Source organism: Strongylocentrotus purpuratus, unplaced genomic scaffold (assembly GCF_000002235.5).
Source record: "Strongylocentrotus purpuratus isolate Spur 01 unplaced genomic scaffold, Spur_5.0 spur5_scaffold_13, whole genome shotgun sequence".
Classification (NCBI taxonomy): domain Eukaryota; kingdom Metazoa; phylum Echinodermata; class Echinoidea; order Camarodonta; family Strongylocentrotidae; genus Strongylocentrotus; species Strongylocentrotus purpuratus.
The window spans coordinates 29,588,662-29,615,785 of NW_022145598.1; the positions used below are offsets into that span (position 1 = coordinate 29,588,662).

At 37.2% G+C, this 27,124-nt stretch overlaps 1 long non-coding RNA gene across 1 annotated transcript; it reads left to right on the forward strand.

The window, feature by feature from the left end:
- The first annotated feature begins 13,800 nt into the window (after positions 1 to 13,800).
- LOC115923100 lies at positions 13,801 to 25,648 on the forward strand. Its single transcript, XR_004063783.1, has 3 exons — positions 13,801 to 13,930; positions 23,767 to 23,939; positions 24,962 to 25,648. It is a non-coding gene; the product is annotated as an uncharacterized LOC115923100 (long non-coding RNA).
- Positions 25,649 to 27,124: the final 1,476 nt, after the last annotated feature.

Genomic DNA, 27,124 nt, shown 5'->3' on the forward strand with positions numbered 1-27,124 from the left:
ACAAACTACTCAGCTCTTTCTGACATGGCATCAATAATATTAGTGAATTGAAAACAAACCTGACCCTCCCTTCATTGAGTGACTTTTGTTTGGTCAAATGCGAGGATTACCAAAGAGGAGGTAATAATAGCATTCCTGACATTGCAACAATGACCGCGTTATTTTGATGCATTGTCCCTAAACCTACCGAAGAGGCTCTTTGTCCTTGTCTGGGAGGACAAGCACTTTAGACTGGGGCTGTAGTCTGATTTCAAGAAAGGAAAACAATTTCGGGACAGTTCAAAATAATGCTTGGAAATGGAAATTCAAATGATACCGTTTTAAAAACCAGAAAGATATGGTTTGAGGACAAGAAGCAGGATGTAATTCATTGCTCGGCAATCTTGACTGTATTTAAAACAGAGCATCCAATATACCTGATATTTAATAGTACTGTACAATGTCAATTAAATAAAATAACTAAATAAACAAACAAATAATGGACCTCTTTAGCCAAGACTGTGGATTTTTATTGTTGAGCACTAAATGATTCTGCTCGGTCATACAGGCTAGGTGGGGGAATGCTTTCAATAGACTTAAATTTGAAAGGCCCTTTGTATCACTTCGTGCAAAATGACATAGGGCACTTCTAATAAATTTATACGAGAAGTAAAACCCTGTTCATCATTGTTTTCGTGTTGCAAAGTTGTTTACAGACTGAAAAAGGGATAGTACGGGACTGTAGAGAGTGAATAAAACTAGGAAATTATAATTGCAAATGTAAAACAACGTTGTAAACCTAGCAATAAGAGGCTCTTGAATGCAGTTTTTAAATGGACATGGCTTTGGGGCTACCCGCTACCGCCGCCAGGCTACGCTGTCGATTGCCAGCTAGCTGTCGATTGCCAGCTAGCTGTCGATTGCCAGCTAGCTGTCGATTGCCAGCTAGCTGTCGATTGCCAGCTAGCTGTCGATTGCCAGCTAGCTGTCGATTGCCAGCTAGCTGTCGATTGCCAGCTAGCTGTCGATTGCCAGCTAGCTGTCGATTGCCAGCTAGCTGTCGATTGCCAGCTAGCTGTCGATTGCCAGCTAGCTGTCGATTGCCAGCTAGCTGTCGATTGCCAGCTAGCTGTCGATTGCTAGCTGTCGATTGCCAGCTAGCTGTCGATTGCCAGCTAGCTGTCGATTGCCAGCTAGCTGTCGATTGCCAGCTAGCTGTCGAGATGGGACCCCCCTGGCGATTAATGTGGGGGGGGGGGGGGGTGATTTTTCAAATTTTCGAGGGCCAAACAAAAAAATAGTGCTCTCTACCCCCCCCCCCCCCTTCCCCCCCTTCCCCCTCTACCACTGAGTGAAATATCGGCCGGCACGATTTTTTTTTATTTCAGCACATTAAATTTCAAATTGATTTCAAGTTTGGGCCCCCCTAAGAAATCCTGAATCCGCGCCGATACCCACCCCCCCCCCAAATAAAAAAAATCCCAAGGCTCCCCTGTAGTTTTTTTTCTACATTGCTCCCCCCCCCCCCCGCAAAAGGTCCCTATTTTCTCATTGTTTTACATCAACAACAACAACAACAATAATATTTATTATAAAACTCCAAAATTGGTTTGTTTTTATAAATAATAATATCTGCCCGGCAAAATATTTGAAGTAAGTATGTAGATTAAGATCATCAGACTTTATTACACTGATGAGGTGTATTGGGTTCTCTTCACTTGTCTCTTTCTGGCTCTCTTTCTCTTTCTCTCTCTCTCTCTCTCTCTCTCATTGGGACTGAAAAAGTATTGAATGTAATAATGTTTGATAAATAGATAAAACAGGATTCCTGTCCTTCTTGTACTTCGTAAATATAATACTTTACCTTGCTTACAAGTTAATTGCAAGCTCATTGTATAGATCAATTAAGAGAATAGCAATAAATATGGACTTTGAGTGAGATCAAAATGGGTTTGACATCAGTTTTTCTTTTTCAAAGATTAAAAAAAAAGCAACAGCTGGGTGTCGAACCCGATACCTTCCAGTTACCAGGCGATTGCCTACCCACTAGACTAAAGTGTCACATTGCTAATCTCCATGTTTTTTTTTTCATACTTATACTTATTGTTGTAGATGTAGCAAAAGAAAAAAACGCAACAGCTGGGGGTCGAACCCGATACCTTCCAGTTACCAGGCGATTGCCTACCCACTAGACTAAAGTGTCACATTGCTAATCTCCATGTTTTTTTTTTCATACTTATACTTATTGTTGTAGATGTAGCAAAAGAAAAAAACGCAACAGCTGGGGGTCGAACCCGATACCTTCCAGTTATCAGACGATTGCCTACCCACTAGACTAAAGTGTCACATTGCTAATCTTCATGTATTCTTCATACTTACACTAATTGTTGTAGATGTAGCAAAAGATGTTTTCTGACTAATTCAGAGAGTCGCTTGTTAAAGAAAGAGTATTACATGCTATTTTTTCTTTGTTGAGGGGGGGGGTGTCCCCTTTAAAAAAGAGATGACAAGTCAATATTATGGAGTGAAGAAAAAAAAATAACATGGGTTTATATAAAGGAGAAACTGAGACTCGAACCGAGTACATTGCATTGTGAAGTGATCACTTTTATCCACAAGACCATTTTGCCTCACCGTGATAACTGGTTCGCTTTTTGTTGTTAACACTTTCTGCATGCTAATGACTTTACAAAATGTGCCGATTTACTGATTTGACGCTTTCGGGATGCATTATTATCATCATTTTTGTAGTCCGATGTTGTCAAGATTGCCCGTATTTTTTTTCTTTCAGTTACTGATATTACTGATATAATAGTGAGGTTTTATGTTTATTTCATTTAATTTGCAAACTGCTGACTTAAACTTAAAGTGATATGACAAGAGGCCACTGCCCTCACATAGTATAATGAATAGAACACGGGTCTATTCAATTCAGTATATGCTACGAATTCTATAACAGGGCACCAATGAATAGGGAAGCTTGGCTATTCGATTCTGTTTTCAATAGCTTGCACCTGCAATTTTTGAATAGTTACGTAACAAACTACTCAGCTCTTTCTGACATGGCATCAATAATATTAGTGAATTGAAAACAAACCTGACCCTCCCTTCATTGAGTGACTTTTGTTTGGTCAAATGCGAGGATTACCAAAGAGGAGGTAATAATAGCATTCCTGACATTGCAACAATGACCGCGTTATTTTGATGCATTGTCCCTAAACCTACCGAAGAGGCTCTTTGTCCTTGTCTGGGAGGACAAGCACTTTAGACTGGGGCTGTAGTCTGATTTCAAGAAAGGAAAACCAATTTCGGGACAGTTCAAAATAATGCTTGGAAATGGAAATTCAAATGATACCGTTTTAAAAACCAGAAAGATATGGTTTGAGGACAAGAAGCAGGATGTAATTCATTGCTCGGCAATCTTGACTGTATTTAAAACAGAGCATCCAATATACCTGATATTTAATAGTACTGTACAATGTCAATTAAATAAAATAACTAAATAAACAAACAAATAATGGACCTCTTTAGCCAAGACTGTGGATTTTTATTGTTGAGCACTAAATGATTCTGCTCGGTCATACAGGCTAGGTGGGGGAATGCTTTCAATAGACTTAAATTTGAAAGGCCCTTTGTATCACTTCGTGCAAAATGACATAGGGCACTTCTAATAAATTTATACGAGAAGTAAAACCCTGTTCATCATTGTTTTCGTGTTGCAAAGTTGTTTACAGACTGAAAAAGGGATAGTACGGGACTGTAGAGAGTGAATAAAACTAGGAAATTATAATTGCAAATGTAAAACAACGTTGTAAACCTAGCAATAAGAGGCTCTTGAATGCAGTTTTTAAATGGACATGGCTTTGGGGCTACCCGCTACCGCCGCCAGGCTACGCTGTCGATTGCCAGCTAGCTGTCGATTGCCAGCTAGCTGTCGATTGCCAGCTAGCTGTCGATTGCCAGCTAGCTGTCGATTGCCAGCTAGCTGTCGATTGCCAGCTAGCTGTCGATTGCCAGCTAGCTGTCGATTGCCAGCTAGCTGTCGATTGCCAGCTAGCTGTCGATTGCCAGCTAGCTGTCGATTGCCAGCTAGCTGTCGATTGCCAGCTAGCTGTCGATTGCCAGCTAGCTGTCGAATGGGACCCCCTGGCGATTAATGTGGGGGGGGGGGGTGATTTTTCAAATTTTCGAGGGCCAAACAAAAAATAGTGCTCTCTACCCCCCCCCCCCCCCCCCCTCCCCCTTCCCCCTCTACCACTGAGTGAAATATCGGCCGGCACGATTTTTTTTTATTTCAGCACATTAAATTTCAAATTGATTTCAAGTTTGGGCCCCCCTAAGAAATCCTGAATCCGCGCCGATACCCACCCCCCCCCCCAAATAAAAATCCCAAGGCTCCCCTGTAGTTTTTTTCTACATTGCTCCCCCCCCCCCCCCGCAAAAGGTCCCTATTTTCTCATTGTTTTACATCAACAACAACAACAACAATAATATTTATTATAAAACTCCAAAATTGGTTTGTTTTTATAAATAATAATATCTGCCCGGCAAAATATTTGAAGTAAGTATGTAGATTAAGATCATCAGACTTTATTACACTGATGAGGTGTATTGGGTTCTCTTCACTTGTCTCTTTCTGGCTCTCTTTCTCTTTCTCTCTCTCTCTCTCTCTCTCATTGGGACTGAAAAAGTATTGAATGTAATAATGTTTGATAAATAGATAAAACAGGATTCCTGTCCTTCTTGTACTTCGTAAATATAATACTTTACCTTGCTTACAAGTTAATTGCAAGCTCATTGTATAGATCAATTAAGAGAATAGCAATAAATATGGACTTTGAGTGAGATCAAAATGGGTTTGACATCAGTTTTTCTTTTTCAAAGATTAAAAAAAAAGCAACAGCTGGGTGTCGAACCCGATACCTTCCAGTTACCAGGCGATTGCCTACCCACTAGACTAAAGTGTCACATTGCTAATCTCCATGTTTTTTTTTTCATACTTATACTTATTGTTGTAGATGTAGCAAAAGAAAAAAACGCAACAGCTGGGGGTCGAACCCGATACCTTCCAGTTACCAGGCGATTGCCTACCCACTAGACTAAAGTGTCACATTGCTAATCTCCATGTTTTTTTTTTCATACTTATACTTATTGTTGTAGATGTAGCAAAAGAAAAAAACGCAACAGCTGGGGGTCGAACCCGATACCTTCCAGTTATCAGACGATTGCCTACCCACTAGACTAAAGTGTCACATTGCTAATCTTCATGTATTCTTCATACTTACACTAATTGTTGTAGATGTAGCAAAAGATGTTTTCTGACTAATTCAGAGAGTCGCTTGTTAAAGAAAGAGTATTACATGCTATTTTTTCTTTGTTGAGGGGGGGGGTGTCCCCTTTAAAAAGAGATGACAAGTCAATATTATGGAGTGAAGAAAAAAAAATAACATGGGTTTATATAAAGGAGAAACTGAGACTCGAACCGAGTACATTGCATTGTGAAGTGATCACTTTTATCCACAAGACCATTTTGCCTCACCGTGATAACTGGTTCGCTTTTTGTTGTTAACACTTTCTGCATGCTAATGACTTTACAAAATGTGCCGATTTACTGATTTGACGCTTTCGGGATGCATTATTATCATCATTTTTGTAGTCCGATGTTGTCAAGATTGCCCGTATTTTTTTTTCTTTCAGTTACTGATATTACTGATATAATAGTGAGGTTTTATGTTTATTTCATTTAATTTGCAAACTGCTGACTTAAACTTAAAGTGATATGACAAGAGGCCACTGCCCTCACATAGTATAATGAATAGAACACGGGTCTATTCAATTCAGTATATGCTACGAATTCTATAACAGGGCACCAATGAATAGGGAAGCTTGGCTATTCGATTCTGTTTTCAATAGCTTGCACCTGCAATTTTTGAATAGTTACGTAACAAACTACTCAGCTCTTTCTGACATGGCATCAATAATATTAGTGAATTGAAAACAAACCTGACCCTCCCTTCATTGAGTGACTTTTGTTTGGTCAAATGCGAGGATTACCAAAGAGGAGGTAATAATAGCATTCCTGACATTGCAACAATGACCGCGTTATTTTGATGCATTGTCCCTAAACCTACCGAAGAGGCTCTTTGTCCTTGTCTGGGAGGACAAGCACTTTAGACTGGGGCTGTAGTCTGATTTCAAGAAAGGAAAACAATTTCGGGACAGTTCAAAATAATGCTTGGAAATGGAAATTCAAATGATACCGTTTTAAAAACCAGAAAGATATGGTTTGAGGACAAGAAGCAGGATGTAATTCATTGCTCGGCAATCTTGACTGTATTTAAAACAGAGCATCCAATATACCTGATATTTAATAGTACTGTACAATGTCAATTAAATAAAATAACTAAATAAACAAACAAATAATGGACCTCTTTAGCCAAGACTGTGGATTTTTATTGTTGAGCACTAAATGATTCTGCTCGGTCATACAGGCTAGGTGGGGAATGCTTTCAATAGACTTAAATTTGAAAGGCCCTTTGTATCACTTCGTGCAAAATGACATAGGGCACTTCTAATAAATTTATACGAGAAGTAAAACCCTGTTCATCATTGTTTTCGTGTTGCAAAGTTGTTTACAGACTGAAAAAGGGATAGTACGGGACTGTAGAGAGTGAATAAAACTAGGAAATTATAATTGCAAATGTAAAACAACGTTGTAAACCTAGCAATAAGAGGCTCTTGAATGCAGTTTTTAAATGGACATGGCTTTGGGGCTACCCGCTACCGCCGCCAGGCTACGCTGTCGATTGCCAGCTAGCTGTCGATTGCCAGCTAGCTGTCGATTGCCAGCTAGCTGTCGATTGCCAGCTAGCTGTCGATTGCCAGCTAGCTGTCGATTGCCAGCTAGCTGTCGATTGCCAGCTAGCTGTCGATTGCCAGCTAGCTGTCGATTGCCAGCTAGCTGTCGATTGCCAGCTAGCTGTCGATTGCCAGCTAGCTGTCGATTGCCAGCTAGCTGTCGATTGCCAGCTAGATGGGACCCCCCCTGGCGATTAATGTGGGGGGGGGGGTGATTTTTCAAATTTTCGAGGGCCAAACAAAAAAATAGTGCTCTCTACCCCCCCCCCCCCCCCTTCCCCCTTCCCCCTCTACCACTGAGTGAAATATCGGCCGGCACGATTTTTTTTTATTTCAGCACATTAAATTTCAAATTGATTTCAAGTTTGGGCCCCCCTAAGAAATCCTGAATCCGCGCCGATACCCACCCCCCCCCCAAATAAAAATCCCAAGGCTCCCCTGTAGTTTTTTTCTACATTGCTCCCCCCCCCCCGCAAAAGGTCCCTATTTTCTCATTGTTTTACATCACAACAACAACAACAATAATATTTTATTATAAAACTCCAAAATTGGTTTGTTTTTATAAATAATAATATCTGCCCGGCAAAATATTTGAAGTAAGTATGTAGATTAAGATCATCAGACTTTATTACACTGATGAGGTGTATTGGGTTCTCTTCACTTGTCTCTTTCTGGCTCTCTTTCTCTTTCTCTCTCTCTCTCTCTCTCTCTCTCATTGGGACTGAAAAAGTATTGAATGTAATAATGTTTGATAAATAGATAAAACAGGATTCCTGTCCTTCTTGTACTTCGTAAATATAATACTTTACCTTGCTTACAAGTTAATTGCAAGCTCATTGTATAGATCAATTAAGAGAATAGCAATAAATATGGACTTTGAGTGAGATCAAAATGGGTTTGACATCAGTTTTTCTTTTTCAAAGATTAAAAAAAAAGCAACAGCTGGGTGTCGAACCCGATACCTTCCAGTTACCAGGCGATTGCCTACCCACTAGACTAAAGTGTCACATTGCTAATCTCCATGTTTTTTTTTTCATACTTATACTTATTGTTGTAGATGTAGCAAAAGAAAAAAACGCAACAGCTGGGGGTCGAACCCGATACCTTCCAGTTACCAGGCGATTGCCTACCCACTAGACTAAAGTGTCACATTGCTAATCTCCATGTTTTTTTTTCATACTTATACTTATTGTTGTAGATGTAGCAAAAGAAAAAAACGCAACAGCTGGGGGTCGAACCCGATACCTTCCAGTTATCAGACGATTGCCTACCCACTAGACTAAAGTGTCACATTGCTAATCTTCATGTATTCTTCATACTTACACTAATTGTTGTAGATGTAGCAAAAGATGTTTTCTGACTAATTCAGAGAGTCGCTTGTTAAAGAAAGAGTATTACATGCTATTTTTTCTTTGTTGAGGGGGGGGGTGTCCCCTTTAAAAAAGAGATGACAAGTCAATATTATGGAGTGAAGAAAAAAAAATAACATGGGTTTATATAAAGGAGAAACTGAGACTCGAACCGAGTACATTGCATTGTGAAGTGATCACTTTTATCCACAAGACCATTTTGCCTCACCGTGATAACTGGTTCGCTTTTTGTTGTTAACACTTTCTGCATGCTAATGACTTTACAAAATGTGCCGATTTACTGATTTGACGCTTTCGGGATGCATTATTATCATCATTTTTGTAGTCCGATGTTGTCAAGATTGCCCTTTTTTTTTTCTTTCAGTTACTGATATTACTGATATAATAGTGAGGTTTTATGTTTATTTCATTTAATTTGCAAACTGCTGACTTAAACTTAAAGTGATATGACAAGAGGCCACTGCCCTCACATAGTATAATGAATAGAACACGGGTCTATTCAATTCAGTATATGCTACGAATTCTATAACAGGGCACCAATGAATAGGGAAGCTTGGCTATTCGATTCTGTTTTCAATAGCTTGCACCTGCAATTTTTGAATAGTTACGTAACAAACTACTCAGCTCTTTCTGACATGGCATCAATAATATTAGTGAATTGAAAACAAACCTGACCCTCCCTTCATTGAGTGACTTTTGTTTGGTCAAATGCGAGGATTACCAAAGAGGAGGTAATAATAGCATTCCTGACATTGCAACAATGACCGCGTTATTTTGATGCATTGTCCCTAAACCTACCGAAGAGGCTCTTTGTCCTTGTCTGGGAGGACAAGCACTTTAGACTGGGGCTGTAGTCTGATTTCAAGAAAGGAAACAATTTCGGGACAGTTCAAAATAATGCTTGGAAATGGAAATTCAAATGATACCGTTTTAAAAACCAGAAAGATATGGTTTGAGGACAAGAAGCAGGATGTAATTCATTGCTCGGCAATCTTGACTGTATTTAAAACAGAGCATCCAATATACCTGATATTTAATAGTACTGTACAATGTCAATTAAATAAAATAACTAAATAAACAAACAAATAATGGACCTCTTTAGCCAAGACTGTGGATTTTTATTGTTGAGCACTAAATGATTCTGCTCGGTCATACAGGCTAGGTGGGGGAATGCTTTCAATAGACTTAAATTTGAAAGGCCCTTTGTATCACTTCGTGCAAAATGACATAGGGCACTTCTAATAAATTTATACGAGAAGTAAAACCCTGTTCATCATTGTTTTCGTGTTGCAAAGTTGTTTACAGACTGAAAAGGGATAGTACGGGACTGTAGAGAGTGAATAAAACTAGGAAATTATAATTGCAAATGTAAAACAACGTTGTAAACCTAGCAATAAGAGGCTCTTGAATGCAGTTTTTAAATGGACATGGCTTTGGGGCTACCCGCTACCGCCGCCAGGCTACGCTGTCGATTGCCAGCTAGCTGTCGATTGCCAGCTAGCTGTCGATTGCCAGCTAGCTGTCGATTGCCAGCTAGCTGTCGATTGCCAGCTAGCTGTCGATTGCCAGCTAGCTGTCGATTGCCAGCTAGCTGTCGATTGCCAGCTAGCTGTCGATTGCCAGCTAGCTGTCGATTGCCAGCTAGCTGTCGATTGCCAGCTAGCTGTCGATTGCCAGCTAGCTGTCGATTGCCAGCTAGCTGTCGATTGCCAGCTAGCTGTCGATTGCCAGCTAGCTGTCGAGATGGGACCCCCCTGGCGATTAATGTGGGGGGGGGGGGGTGATTTTTCAAATTTTCAACGGCCAAACAAAAAAATAGTGCTCTCTAACCCCCCCCCCCCCCCCCTTCCCCCTTCCCCCTCTACCACTGAGTGAAATATCGGCCGGCACGATTCTTTTTTATTTCAGCACATTAAATTTCAAATTGTTTTCAAGTTTGTGCCCCCCTAAGAAATCCTGAATCCGCGCCGATACCCACCCCCCCCCCCAAATAAAAATCCCAAGGCTCCCCTGTAGTTTTTTTCTACATTGCTCCCCCCCCCCCCGCAAAAGGTCCCTATTTTCTCATTGTTTTACATCAACAACAACAACAACAATAATATTTATTATAAAACTCCAAAATTGGTTTGTTTTTATAAATAATAATATCTGCCCGGCAAAATATTTGAAGTAAGTATGTAGATTAAGATCATCAGACTTTATTACACTGATGAGGTGTATTGGGTTCTCTTCACTTGTCTCTTTCTGGCTCTCTTTCTCTTTCTCTCTCTCTCTCTCTCTCTCTCATTGGGACTGAAAAAGTATTGAATGTAATAATGTTTGATAAATAGATAAAACAGGATTCCTGTCCTTCTTGTACTTCGTAAATATAATACTTTACCTTGCTTACAAGTTAATTGCAAGCTCATTGTATAGATCAATTAAGAGAATAGCAATAAATATGGACTTTGAGTGAGATCAAAATGGGTTTGACATCAGTTTTTCTTTTTCAAAGATTAAAAAAAAAGCAACAGCTGGGTGTCGAACCCGATACCTTCCAGTTACCAGGCGATTGCCTACCCACTAGACTAAAGTGTCACATTGCTAATCTCCATGTTTTTTTTTTTCATACTTATACTTATTGTTGTAGATGTAGCAAAAGAAAAAAACGCAACAGCTGGGGGTCGAACCCGATACCTTCCAGTTACCAGGCGATTGCCTACCCACTAGACTAAAGTGTCACATTGCTAATCTCCATGTTTTTTTTTTCATACTTATACTTATTGTTGTAGATGTAGCAAAAGAAAAAAACGCAACAGCTGGGGGTCGAACCCGATACCTTCCAGTTATCAGACGATTGCCTACCCACTAGACTAAAGTGTCACATTGCTAATCTTCATGTATTCTTCATACTTACACTAATTGTTGTAGATGTAGCAAAAGATGTTTTCTGACTAATTCAGAGAGTCGCTTGTTAAAGAAAGAGTATTACATGCTATTTTTTCTTTGTTGAGGGGGGGGGGTGTCCCCTTTAAAAAAGAGATGACAAGTCAATATTATGGAGTGAAGAAAAAAAAATAACATGGGTTTATATAAAGGAGAAACTGAGACTCGAACCGAGTACATTGCATTGTGAAGTGATCACTTTTATCCACAAGACCATTTTGCCTCACCGTGATAACTGGTTCGCTTTTTGTTGTTAACACTTTCTGCATGCTAATGACTTTACAAAATGTGCCGATTTACTGATTTGACGCTTTCGGGATGCATTATTATCATCATTTTTGTAGTCCGATGTTGTCAAGATTGCCCGTATTTTTTTTCTTTCAGTTACTGATATTACTGATATAATAGTGAGGTTTTATGTTTATTTCATTTAATTTGCAAACTGCTGACTTAAACTTAAAGTGATATGACAAGAGGCCACTGCCCTCACATAGTATAATGAATAGAACACAGGTCTATTCAATTCAGTATATGCTACGAATTCTATAACAGGGCACCAATGAATAGGGAAGCTTGGCTATTCGATTCTGTTTTCAATAGCTTGCACCTGCAATTTTTGAATAGTTACGTAACAAACTACTCAGCTCTTTCTGACATGGCATCAATAATATTAGTGAATTGAAAACAAACCTGACCCTCCAGGCGATATGATCCGCGTTCTCAATGACCAGGCGATATGATCCGCGTTCTCAATGACATATTGAGCTATTGTGGAATAATTGCACAATGCATATCGTACTGCTTTTACAAAATATCCAGCTTGTGATAGGTATTGTATCAATAGCATTGAGTCGTAATTATATGTGTACAGAAGGGTGTTAAATGTGGCCAATTTGATGTAAATCTTATATTTTTGTTTAGATATTGGTACACGTTTTAAATGTCGTACCCTTCAAAATACTGACATAAATACTGTTTGATAATATACATATCAATAAAATCTTTTGTTATTTATTGTTATTGATTCTTTGCTTAATCACAATCATCAAAGTACAATTATAAGTATGTTTTTAGAAAAGGCCAAGCTTTATGATGACGTTTAGCCACATACGTATCTATTCTTTCTGCAGCAACCAGGCAAGTAGCCAATTTGAAGTTCATGTACAGGAATAAGGATATTTTTATTGGAAAAAACAATTCCTTGGTTTGCTAATGTAATAATATATATTTTGTTAGTCTTAAATTATGATAATGCTTATTGTTGCTATTCAAGTGGAAAGTATATAATTGTGAAATGGCCTACACATGTATTGATAAATGGTACTAGTCTTGAAAACAGAAATAATTAAATATTATATTAAGTCTCAATAATCTCTGATTGACTTAGCCCTCGGCAGGGCCTAGGGAGCATGAGGAATATTTGCGTGTGTCTAAAGATGTGGCAGTATATTTTGTCAGAGAGAGAAATTGACCATATACAACATCTCGTTTCAACATTCAACCATGTAACGTCGTAACCTGATGATTATTAAAGACTACCTACTATAGTATACGCAGTAATGATTTTTTTTTTCCATGTTGCCGGAAGTTAGTCTAATTTTCTCAGACATCAAATTGGATCGTGGGGTGAACAGAATAATAATGTGAAATTGTAGGCGCATCTCACTATTATCACCCGTTTTATTTCGTATATTTTTTATTTGATTTTATTTCTGCATATTTTCCAAATAAAATATAACTGAATAACAAAGAACATAAAATACATGTAAGGTATAATAAAACATAGACAAACAATAATTTCTTAATGTCAAAATGTTTTTGTACATAATATATGTACATATAATAACGAAACTTATTACTTCCATAACATATTATCATAAATTTAAAGTATTATCTGAACTATTCTGTTGGAAAAGTGCAGGAGACCGCAATCATAAGCAAAGCTTAACATTTCATTTATTTGGTCGCTTTATTTGTTCAGCATAAATTTTAGTTTCGACCATTCATCTAAAACACAGCCACATGTACATGGGTATCGACGGTTTCAACACTGCTAAAATAGACTAAGGAACAGTTCCAAAGTCTTAACATTACCATAAACTTTTTTTTTTTAATAGGATATTTGGGCCTATTATTATACCGGTCATTTGTATGTTTTTCTAAGACTGTTGTTCTAAATTGCTATACTCTTAATCAGAATAGACGTTGGATTGGAATATAACATTATTAAAGTTTATGATGGAGAGAAATGACGATGAAATATTATAGGAAATAATGTTTGCGTCAAGCTTGTGAAAAGACTATTGCAGTCTAAATATACACGCCAATAAAAACTATAAAACAACAACATTATGTGATCTTTCTGATGGACACCACGGAAGTTCCGTGATTGACACACGAGCAACGAGGGGGGGGCGGGGGTATTGAGCACACTTGCTTTTTTTTTTAAATCACACCCCCCCCCCCTTTTTTTTGTGCCCACCCCAGGGGAGGACGCCCGTCTTCATTTTGATTTGAAAACAGTTTTTTGGCCAGGGGGGAGGGACCCCCTCTCCCCCCCCCCCCCACCCTTAGATATGCCACTGGGGATAGCCGTAGGGTCGACGGTCAGTTGGAGTCGAGATGAGAGTCATGAGACACACTTGATCAGCTTAATTTCACAAATAGCGGTCTGCGTGTGCTTAGAACTAGACTAGTCTATTACTATTAGTTCATCGTCGATCCGTCGTCCCATGCCCTCCTCAGAGACAGACCACGCCACAGAAGCCGCTAAAATGGTGTTTTCGAGATGTTTTAAGGTAAGGTTTGTTTTGGTTTTTCCTTAATTGTCAATAAGAGTAGTAGATTAAATATATATATATCTTATCATAGCTTCATTAGTTGAAACTGTGTGCTTCTAACGCAGTATCCAGACTAGAGCTAGGGAAAGCCCCAAATCACCACCATTGGTTGAATGAATTGAGCCCGGCTGCGCCCGCCAGGCCGCCTGCCAGGCCGCCTGCCGGCGGTGGCCTAAGAAGATGAGACTATAACTTCGTTAGTCAGTTAATTAATGCATTTTAGTACAAGTACTCGTCAATCGATGAGCGCGAACCTAGCCTGCATGTTCCTGATGTTGGACCGATGAAAGCCTTGCCTTTGCTTTGCCTTTGGTCTCTGAAAAGTCTGATATCAATGGTTATGGTTGTTCTGCTATAGTATAGGACCTAGACCTACTAATTACTACAGTGTAGGCCTAGGCCTAGACTCGGCTTAGCTACATGTAGCCTATACTATAGATCTAGATCTAAACATGATAAATAACTACGTCAGGCTCCTCCATATTCACTGACTGCCTCTATACAGAGCTGACTGAGTGTGGCTGTGGGAGCTCAACAGGGAAGGGTAAGAAGTGCCCACTACCCCCCCCCCCCCCCCCCCCCCCCCATGAGCAAACAAAATCCATATGATACAAGTACGCTGGTTTATTTTACACGTCTGGCGTGAGGTTTTTTCATAAACCAGGAGCTTGCGGGAGAGCAGGAGGAAGGGCATGTTGGCGAGAGTCTCCTGCTACGAGCTGGTGGGACGGCGGGAAAAGGAGTGTGGTGGCATATGACTCCCTCCAAATGCGGGAGGGTTGGCGGCCCTGGGTTATGCAATGCAGTTTGTGTGTGCATGAGCGCCGTACCCATCCTGCACAGTTCAGTAGCTTCACAAACTGGAGCTGGACAGATACAGTAAGCTGAAAATAAGTCCATAGATCTACACCTCTACAAATGAAAAAAATACAAATGGAAAGAATGCAAACTGCCATTGAAGAACGTGATACTACAAATACACGCAAAATCTTGTCACTCCAAGCAAACGAGCAGGAGAATTACTCACGACGGAACTGAATTCAGTGTACATGTAATTGTAAGTGCTAACAATATGGCACAGATGCAATCATCCTCAAAGCAGTCATTGAGACCTTTGGCCTTGGCATCTCTCTCGCCAATAGACAGAAATAACTGTCTGGTATGGGGAATTTTGAAATAAAACTGACATTTGTCAAACTTCCCCATACACCGACACATTTACGGTTATCCTTGGCATATGCACAATGGAGGGGGTTGGGGGGGGGGGGGTCAATTAGAGATTTACTCCAGAATCTAGACAAAATGATATAGAAAAAAAATGATTGAAAACAAAATGAATCTAATTTTCTTATACCGGTACTATGAAAATAACATTAATTGTAGAACATCGAAATAGAAGGACTTACATGTACTTTCAGCTTATCTGATGCTTTTCTTGAAGCTTCTGTGCGAGTTAAGATGGGTGATCACACACAAACTGCATTGCATAGCCTCCCCTCACTAACCCGTACGTATAGAGACAAAATCTTGCCCAATTACAGCTAAATTCAACTTGTATACAAAGTGCATTGGTCTTTGAGTGGAAGAAAACTTACTGGAAAAAATCAATCCAAGAAGACCCTATCAAAGGAAAAGTGCTGGTCTGCTATCCGCAACAAGATCCCATCCTAAACCACTGGGAGGACAAGTCAGGATGAGTTATTGAACTCATCCCCTTAATAAATTATAACAAAAATGTAAAAAAGCTAATCTCATGCAAAGAAGATCTTGATCATTTGCCTGCAATGGATAATTTAGATACATACCCCCAACTACATATTTGGCTGGTACATATCTTGTACAATGAACCATAGTGAACATTTCCCTTGCAGTTTAAAGCCCCTCTAAAGTGTTGGGAGCCCCAAATTTGCCAAAAATTTGATGACAAAATTTCACTTAAATTGTATCATAATGTGAAAGACAAGGATGTCATTTAAAACACATTTCTGCAAGGATTTTCAAAAAAGTTGTGTTTGAGGATAAATATTGATAAAAAAAAGAATACTTAATTTTGTTTTTCTGTTGCATGCAGAAAACGTACATTTTGTATTACTAATTTAGATGTTTTTAATTCCTAATTAGGACAAATTAACATACATGTATAACCTTATTTCACTCAAGGAACCTCCATAGAAATTAATGAGATTGGTGAATATATTGGTAGTATTTGAGGTTTCATTCTCTAGCTTTCTCTGAAACATGGATTCATGAAAGTACTTCATTATTGTTCAATAAACAAGGTTACACTATGCCATGTTTACGGTATTTCAGATTCTCTTGACATTACTGTTAGAGATGACATCATGACTCGGTCAATGTGATGGTTATTTTATCTGACTGCTAAGAATGCATAAATGTTTGTAAGTAAGCAACCAGACGGCCGACGGATTTAGGTCCTCTCCGAGGAACCTGGTAGTGAGGATTAATGCCTTACCAAACTAGCACATCGCCTTGGTTTAAAACCCGGGTCACCGGATTACGAGACCACTGCTCTACCGACTGAGCTATTGCGCCTCCTCAAGTCAGATGATATTGAATCTCTTTTTACTGAAATAATCAAATTGGCAAGCTGATAGTAGTTAAATATTCAGAAACCCAAATCAAACATGCAAACATTTACTTATACACTAGATGATTACCGGTATATAAGGATTAATGTTAACATTGACCATATTTATATTTGTACATGTACATGTACATGTATGCCAAATAGTGGTAATGATTTTGTTGGTATGAGTTACTCACATTTTCTATACCAGGGTAACTATTAAACAAGACTGCATCTCTGATTGAACAAATCTTTACTAATATGTAATGATGTACATGTACATGTATGTGCCAGTATAACTCCTGGTATTCTTTATTGTGATGCAACTGATCACTTCCAATTTTCCAATTAAGTAACCACATAATAACTCCTCCATCTGAGTCCTTCAATACCGTCAAATCAATGATGACACTTAATTGGCCCTAAAGGTTGATGTACTGTACAATGTACAAAAATCTCCTGAAAAGAAAAAGGAATGAACTGAAAATAGCTGTAAAATACAACAACACCACCATTCTTGGATGACATTTGAGTTACTGTACATGTAGTTTGGTTGATAGTTGATACGCAATGAATTCTATGAATGCTTCTGAAGATAATTTTAAAAAAGTAAGAATGTGTAGAAGATATTTGATAAATTATTATGCAGAACCAGACTAAATTATTATCCAGAATAGTGCTGCGACTGTGTATAGGCACGAACCACCACTACACAACAGATAAACGAAGAACAAATAATCACCTGTTTTTCAGCATTATAAGAGTCTGAAGTCAATATTTCACAAAAATGTCATCAGTCTAAAAATAAAGTTTAAGTTCCACTGCTACTTCCTTGAATAATCATTTCCATACACTGTACGATTTTGATTCAATGCCGTTGAGTCTCTTCTCTTGTCATCATGCAAACAATGCCAATCATTGTGATCTAACTTTCCAGCGAGCGCAATGGTTTTGTGTGCAGTATGGTTACTACACCTGTACAGTTACAACTTTTCCAATGCCATTGAGTCTTTTCTCTTGCCGTCATGGTAATAATAATAGGCAATTTTTTTCAAACTCATTGCGGAATTAGAATCTGCGGTTCGTGTGCAAAATCGAGAAGATACTATAGTAACAGTTGGATGACCACTGAGGCCCTGAAATCTAGAACGGGTTTTGGCCAAATCTACGGGCGTTCTCAATGACGCCCCAAGTGAATCAAGTGCCTCGATACAAACCATTTCATTCACCTGATAATAATAGTATTTAAATAGACAGAATCCAATCTGCATACATTAGTTGTTGCCACACTTAATACATGCAGTTTGCATTCTGACTATTGCGAATCCTAGACAGGTGAATGAAATAATTTGTATTGAGGAACTTCACAAAGACGTACAGTATGTATTAAATTTGATTACATTACGAAAATGGCCTGTTCCCTTCAACGCAATACAGTACAGACGGGACTACACGACTAGCACAACTTGTCTCAACCAAGCCACAAAACGGCTTTTTATCAAATTTCAACAATAATTTATCATCAAGTTTTAAAACAATTCATATCCATATTCATGTTGTTACTGTTCAGAAACAATAATCGGAAGAAACAAAATTCACCGAAGAGTCCTTTGTGCCAGGGGCGGATCTAGGGGGGTTAGGAGGTTTAAATCCCCCCTTTGGCTGGCCAAGGTGCTTTCTACCTCCCCCCCCCCCCCCCCGAAATATTGGTTGGCACTTTTTTCAAATTGAAAACAAATTTTAGTGCTCCCTCCTTCTACCCCCCACTAAGCAAAATATTGGTTGGTGCGATTTTTCAAATGTCAACCCCGCCCGCCCACGCCATAGAAAAGAAGCTAGATCCGCTCGTTAAAATTCGTCATCCTTCGTTATTAGACGACAAAATTCTCATAACCATCTTTGGTACAAGCTCGCTGATTGGCTGTTTATTCACTTGGGGCGTCATTGAGAACGCCCATAGATTTGGCCAAAACCCGTTCTTGATTTCAGTACCTCAGCGATCACCCTGCTGTTACTATAGTAGCTTCTTGATTTTGCACACGAACCGCAGATTCTCTGTCCGCAATTAGCTTGCGAAATACCCCTAATGTTTGTCGAACTGGCAACAACTAATGTATGCAGTTTGTATTCTGTCTATTGAAATACTATTATCCTTATCAGGTGAAAGAAATATTTTGTATCGAGGCACTTCACAAAGACGTTTGCATTAAATTTGGTTACATTACAAAAATTGCCTAATGGCATTGCAAATGCAATACCTCCGTAGAAATACGTACGCATTCACCGAAAAGCAAAACCACATATTGTATTGAGGGCAGTCTGTATGCGACGGCCGTAAACCTGAGTGCTCTGCGTCCGCGAAGGTCTGTATGTTGCTGAGCGAAAACTCGCTAATATGTCAATCATTGCGGTCTGACTATTCCATGAGCATGATGATTTTGTGTGCAGTACTGTTACTACTGTAAGAACTTTACAGAGAAAATGGTTGTTGTGAATGCGCGCTGGATTGCTGGTCTTAAATGTACTGTACAACATACTATACATGTACAAATGTACCTAGCTGAAATACTGCTTTTGTTTTTGGTAAATGTCATAACTGCGTACACGCAAAGATAAACTGGCTGTGTGCACTGAATGGAAATTACACACTAAACTCACAGCACTAATTCCAGAAACAATTTAATGACAATAAAAGATATTGTATAAATACCGGTAATTGGAATATTATTGAAGACTTGCCTGGTAAAAAGGTTAAAGCCTTTAAACCATCACATGACACTTGGTGTTCAAGTTATTCAACACCAAAAGAGTACCGTATTTGAAGTTACAATTTTAATGCTTATTTTGTGACCCTTTTTTTATCTAATTAGTAAAGATATTAAAGGTAATGAGAGCCATTAGCAAGTATTGATAGTAATAGTTTTTTTTATGGGAAATGTAACCCTAAAAGTAAGATGCTCTGAAGGAAACAGAAAAAATTTAGAAGCAGGCTGGTGAAAGTTTGAACAAACTCAGACAAGTAATAAGTAAGGTTTTAATGTTTGAAATTTGTAGTCTGTATATGAATTTCAAATTTTTGAATTGATGATTGGGCATGTATAGTGATGTAATGTTGGACCAATATCATTCAACACTTGCACATGTAATATGACTATGATAGAACCTCTTCATTTTTGGAGGACCTATTGAGCTCTCTGACTATATTTTTAGTACAGCTCTGAGAGAAAAGGGACTGGTATACTGTAAACTTTGTTTAAAAGTGTGAAACGAATGGAGATTTACAATTATGTTCCAGTAGAATGACTTACAGGGTATTGTACATTGCTGGTTGTGAATGTTAAGTGATTACAACTTTCTAAAAATTTTGTTCTTCTTGTTTTAAATCAATTTCTTTGAACTTTCCTTCTTTTTTTTTTCTTTTAAACTCTCACCAATTTTTTCTCTGATCTTTCTTTATTTACGGATTCAACTTGTTATAAAGGTTGGTATATTATATGATCCAACAACATTATTGATACTTTGCAGCAGAAGCATGCAGCTGTACACTGAATATAACAACTCTATATTTTGATGTTGTTGCTGATGTGTTGTTCATCAAACAGCCATGAAATTCATCATTATAAACTTCATTCATCATCCAAAAGTCAATATTTAAAAATTGTAATGATGTTCTTAAATATGGAGTGAGTCAAAGTCATTGGCTAGGTCAATTGGTTAACAACAATATGGAATGAATAGTGATTACCTGTATTATTTTCATAACTTCAATTACTGAACAACTCTTAGTAGAAATTTTTTTAACACAGTGAGCAAATATTTCACCCAACAGCTAAAAATGTTTTTGTGGTTAATGTTGAATAGAAGTGTAACGTTTTATCAACCCTAGAGATATTATTGTATTAAAGAACTTTTCAAATGTTGAATAATGAATATCCATTTTACATGTAGAGTGTATAAAAATACCAATATTTAGCAATCATACAACAAACATTCTGTGATATGAGTTCAGGCTCAAAACATAACACAATTTGTTAATGCATGGCAACAAAAATGAAGACACCTTATTGTTTATGTCTTGCAGTGTAGGAAATGATGTTATCTCTTATTGTGAAAGCTTTGTCAAAAAGCTGTATTACAGAATTTAAATACCTGTAGCTTTATTTTCAGTAGACAAGAATATCAAAAGACATCCAACTTCAGGACCTTGCCTATTCTGCAATTTTAATTTTAATTTTCTGTCAACATGATTGTATGAGTACTTTTAAAAGTTTGTTGTTTGTTAATTCATCATTTGCATAGCATTGCATAACATTCTTTAACCAATGAATTTCTGTTTACATTGGTGCCTAAATAATATGGATTTTGTAACTTTGATATGTGCAGTATACTGCTGAATGGGAAACATGATACATGTAAGTGACAATGTTGCAAAACAAATAGTGACTCTTAATATTAATGTTGATTCTAAAATACATACATGTACATTAATGAAATTCACAATGAACATGACGGACAAAGAAAGCGGACAAAATATACATTTCCTCATTCTACCCTTAACAATTGCTATGGTAGACAAAGGAACATCCTTTCACTGCTATTATGTAAAAATCTGTAGAACGGGTGTCACATGCATTTTGTTCTACACATTTTTACATAATAGCAGTGAAGGGATGTTCCTTTGTCTACCATATATAGCAATTGTTGAGGGTAGAATGAGGAACTGTATATTTTGTCCGCTTTCTTTGTCCTTAATTTCCATAGTGATTGTAGATTTCTGCACCTAAACAGATGTCTTGTTATCCAAAAGAACTGGTGAAACTCTCAAAATGATAACTCTCAATAATAGCACCACAATCAATTGGGTATCATTGCATAGAGAAATAGGTCTACACGTATTACAGAATAAAAAAGGATAGTATTATATTCTCATAAGTGATATTAACAAAAACCAACTTTCTAAACAGGGTGGATTGTTTCAGAAATGCATATTTCCTTCAAATATTTAATATCTGTGACATTTACATGCAATCTAAATTTGAAGCTCCATTTACTACCGGGTAGTTTGGTTGAAATTGGTTGCGAGTGTCTTTCTTCAAATCACTTTTTAAAGCAAAACAGGTTTTGATCTGAGGTATAATTAGAAAATTAAAACATTTGTATACTAATAAAAAGAAATAGATTAAATTCCTCTCCTGGCAGCTTCAACTCTGAAGTATGGATGAACTATGGCCTGTACCTGCAATAGAAGTGGTCAAAAGCCTACTATTTTAAGTATAAAATTCTAATCTTTGGAAAATCCTGTTTCAATTTATTATACAATGTTCAGTGAGCTGTGAGGCTGCATTATAGATTTAAGTGGTATCAGTTACGATTGATGGGCCATTCCCTTTCTCCATCTCACTGAACATGTAAATAGTACCAGTATTCTTTTGGGCTATATTTAAAGAAATGTAAATCAAATCAGACTACCGGTAGTCATTCTCTTTCCATACAGTGATGAAGTGAGCAATGTGGTTCAAAATTCTGAATACTTTGTTTTGGTAATGTGATCTTCCAATGTCTTCCAATAATGGTTGTCTTGCTGACCCTGACTTCTAAGCAAATAGCCTACCTTTTTTTTAAATGGTACATTGTAGCTGCAATAGTTTTGAGAAAAAAATCTTGATATACACCCTGTACATGTAGGTGTCACATTAATTCATTTTCTATTTATGTAAATAATAGTAAGCATATCAACACCACCCTTATGTAAATAAAAATGTTAACAAAAATTCAGGGCAAAAACTTTTCCTCACAACAACACAGCCTCTCTAAATCAAATATGTTGGTATGTATTACATTTGATGTGATACATGTAGTTTGAATATCATGATGATACTGTACATGGTTATGAATAGCTACATGTATTATGGATCACATTCTTTGCCCCCAAGATATGTGAAATTCACCTATGTAGAAGATTGGGATGAAGGGTTCTCAAATGGTATAGTTTGGCATAACCTGTCATTAATTGGAGCTTAACATGATTGTCATTTACATAATATTACTGGCCTTGAGGGAGAAACAAGGTAATACACCCTGTATTGCCTTCACTGATTCAGTAAGGGCAATACATGTACATATAAATGCATATCACTGTATCTCCCAAAAGATTATAATTATTACCTATTCATTTGTGAATCACGTACGGTCACTATACCCTACTACAGCGCCGCATGGTAGTCTGCTCAAACTTTGCGGCGATTTTAGCTGTTTGAAAGGTCCAATATGGAACACAATCTTTGTACTCAAAGTGAATGGTGAAACCCGAAAGAGAGAAACTATCAGGAAATATTGCCCGCTCAAAACTGTTAGTTTGCGGACCGGGCAAATATGCATTTTAATGCATGGTACATGTACATGTAAAATTACCTGCTACTGTATACATGAAGGTAATAAAGCAAACAAAGATCAAATTCACTACTGGTTCCTGTAAAATTTCACCTAGAGAGTACATGTTGTGGATAGACAAACTACCAGCCATACAAGAATGTAGGAAAACCAAATCGAGTAGGAAATTGTTAGTTAAAAATTCAAAAATATTGCTTTGTATAATGTCTTATAATGTGACACTGAGAAAATCCTTTAGAATAGTGCTAGTACTCCAGTACACTGCTGAATCATTTTACATAGCAGCTCATGAAACTTAAATCACATTTTAGTCTTTTCAAATCCTCTGTGAAGTCCTTTTGACATTAGCTTTAATGTGGCAATTTTTTGTAGTACTCTGTACATGTACATGTACATTCAATCCTATGGTCATACAGAGATTGAATCACATTCTTATGAAATTTGAATTGCCTCCTATACAGGGTGTACATGTACATGTACTGTACATCTTCAACAATATTCACATACACAAGATTTGTGTAATTATCACTGTTTTGTATACTTGAGATGCTTTTCGCAAATATTTATTGGAAGATTTGTATATCCTTTGCTTACATAACATGGATTTCTTTGGCTTTGTCAAATAAATTTCTAATTGGTTTAGCATGTACACATGTAGACATATTGATCTATCACCTACACATACAGTACTGTACATGTATGTAGTGTACTGAAATATTATAAGAATACTTTCTTTTGATCCTGTAATGTAATCTGTATGATATGTTAGATATTTGATATAATTTTATAATTCTTAAAATGCTTATTCATTTTTCAGAGGGGCAGGTAGACACTTGATGACAATCAACGCAAAGGCACAAGGTCACTGTCAAGATAAAGGAGAAATGGCATGTGTACTCCACCGATTGTGAGAAGGGGCTCTTGATTATCCTTTGAAAAAAAGTGGTAGATCAAGTTGATCCAGTGTAACAGTAGCAGCAAATCTATGAGGTATGTACAATGTAGATGGATTGTAACAAAAACTTAGGGGTGTTCAATGATCAAGGTACATGTATTTAAGACTCCTACCCCATTTTTTCACAATTTTTTTTATTGATGGCTATTAAGTGCTGCATGCATGTACAATGTAGTTTTTCAATGAATGGATGTAAAAATTGATGCTTTTGGATCATAATTGACTAATATGCCCATGTAGTAGACAATTTTCAAAATGTATTCAAATGTAAACATACATGTACGTGTACCTTGCGATGAGCTATTACATGTACATGTACATTCACCTGTTTTCTATTATTGTACCTCAATACCGGTAGTCAGAATGCAAATTGTGAGGATTAGTTGTTGCTACATGTAGGTTGGGTAAACATTATGGCCTGCCTGACCTAACAACACGTAATGTGTGGTATTGGTATTCTGAAAGTGTTTATTATTGAAATACAATTTTTCAAAGCAGGAGAATGAAATGATTTATTAAGAGGCAGGTAAAGAAGATGTTTTTGCATGAAATGTATTTACGGTATGAAAATGACCGATCAAACCAAACTCTTGAGTATATTTGTCTTTACTTAGAATATATACTAGTATATGATAATAACTCAACTTTGTTATTGTTTTGTTCCTGAAAGTCATTTCATTTGATATATGCTGTACTGTGACTTATCCACATAGAAATTGTAGAGCATTGCATATAATACAATTTATAGATTGTTATGTTATAGATAATTATTGGGGAAAAACAATGTGAACCTTTCCATTTGTTAGTATTGGCAATACAGTGTACAGGTACAAGATTACAACAATTGTAGAATACTTAATACTAGACAATATTTGTATATTATATTATATGATATGATAGTATGGTATGGTATGATAGGGAAAAAATTCATCTCGGAAGAAATTGTAGACATTTGAATGAATTGTACTCCAAGATATATTATTGTTAGCACTGTTCACACTGTTCTTGAGACCAAAAAATAAATGGAAGCTATGTTCTTTATTTTTCAAACCAACAGATTTCATATGGGATCCCTTTAAGTACAAGGTCTACGCAGCTTCACACACGCACTGAGAGGGACCTGGCAGAGGCTAATAGCATGGCCCTTGGTATGATCAGCCTAAGGTTAAGGTTGATTCAACGAGACATTAAATGGAGATTTTTCAGTGAATATTTTTTTAATGTTTAATTCCAGATATTTAATTGTCTCAAGTAAAAAAATATGTGTTCACTAGTGTTGATTTGAATAAAAAGCTCCTGCTGTGGCAATCGAAAAGAGCGCTATATTTTGATTTCTTACAAAGAAGTTTCAGAACCTATGACTATAAAGTTTCACACTTTATATCTAAAGGGTTTAATTATTTAAAATAATTTGCAAGTTTCTTGGAGGTTACACAAATTTGAAAAAGTGTAATTTGTAAGAGTTTACAGAACTCAATATCACTGTATTTTGATGATATTTAATTTGGGTTTGAATTAGAGCAAACAATTTAAGATTATACAAGTTAAACAAATAGGGTGTGTAGTTTGATAAATGTGGGATATCCATTTGTTTCATTATACTACAAATTTTTGTGAAAGGTCGATCATCCACTATTGTTAGAGGAAACCTCACAAAACCTCACCCTAAAGAATAAGCGTAGGTATTCTGAAAAGTGAGATGTATTTCTGCCGGCCCTATGATGTACAAAATTCCTTACGAAAATGGAAAAGAGCTACCGGTATGTAGGATGCGAAAGTTAATGTGGTTAGATGAGCAAGTGTGCACTTGTAAAAATGACACCTGGCTGGAATGATCCCCAGGAAGTAGAGAATGTGCATACATAGTGTGCGGGTAAGCCTGAATCTGATGACTGGGGTAATAATATATCTGTAAAGCACTTAGAGACATCATACACTATATAAAAGCGGAATCATTATTATTATTTTATTTTAGGCATCAGATGAAGGAAATGGGTGCCGAAAGATATCCTTTGAGCACCTTATTTCTGCCAAAACTGCATTAATAATTTAGCACTTTATGTAAAGTCCATTAGATAATATTTATTTGATGGTATTATCGTAATGGCATTCAGGAAAAGTCAACTTCAGGTGTACAATCATCTTGCAACTAATAAACCTTATATGTGATTTAAATAGTTTGTAAAATGATTAGAATAATGATAAAAGGATATGAGAATGGTTATGGTATACCACTTATAAGCTTGTATTACAAGATGATTTCAACATAAAAAATAAACCCAAACAAGCAAAAATATTGAGCATTCAACCATACTATTTTTTAAAGATGTGTATGTACACAAGAACCAAATGAGATCACTTTAAGGCGCAACGGAGGCATATATTACATGTAGTGTCTTATAGCTCATGCAAAAGTTGGTAACCCCCTGCCTAACTATTTGTTCAGGTTTTTCTGATATGTGTTGCTAGATAGCAAGATGATTACCATTCTACAAGCTCCTTGAAATTATTTCTTGCAAAAGTTGAATACTGTACTAAAACATAAGAGGTGACAATTATTAGTCCCCTGTCATCATCTAAATTCCTATATGGCTTCTTTTCTTTTCTGTAACCATGTTAAATATCACAAACTAGTTATTAAAAGCTCCATAAGTTTTCTGAATTCAAAGGTGACCAAGTGCCTACCGGTACTTCATTCTTATTATTTACTTTGACTGGCCTTATTATCTCTTGTGCTATGTTTCAGGTGTGGGCAACACATCCATATTTGTGTGGGCGTATTAAACCTGACTGCAGCTATTGCTCTTTGTACATTAAATATGTAACAAATCGTCACTGATTTCACGAACCGGCACGCGAAGCCTCACAGCGCGAAAACAAGTTTCCGGGATAATCGTGTTTAAAGACAGCGGCCAGTTTAAAATGCTCATTTGAATACCGTACTTTCATTTAATCAACATGGAATTACATGTGTGATAAGAGTTGAATTTTTCTTTCATATGCACTCAATATTACAGCAAGAAACGAAATACTTTTGGTATCATTGGGTATCATTCATGGTCAAATACGTATGCCGGTTCGTAAAATTACTCGTATGCGCATTTTGCATAGAGCGCGTAGTTAAGAAAAATTTTACGAACCGGCACGCGTTGATCCTGTGCCGGTTCGTAAAACTTGCGCCTTGTGTAGCTGCGCGCACTGATGAGTTTTACGAACCGGC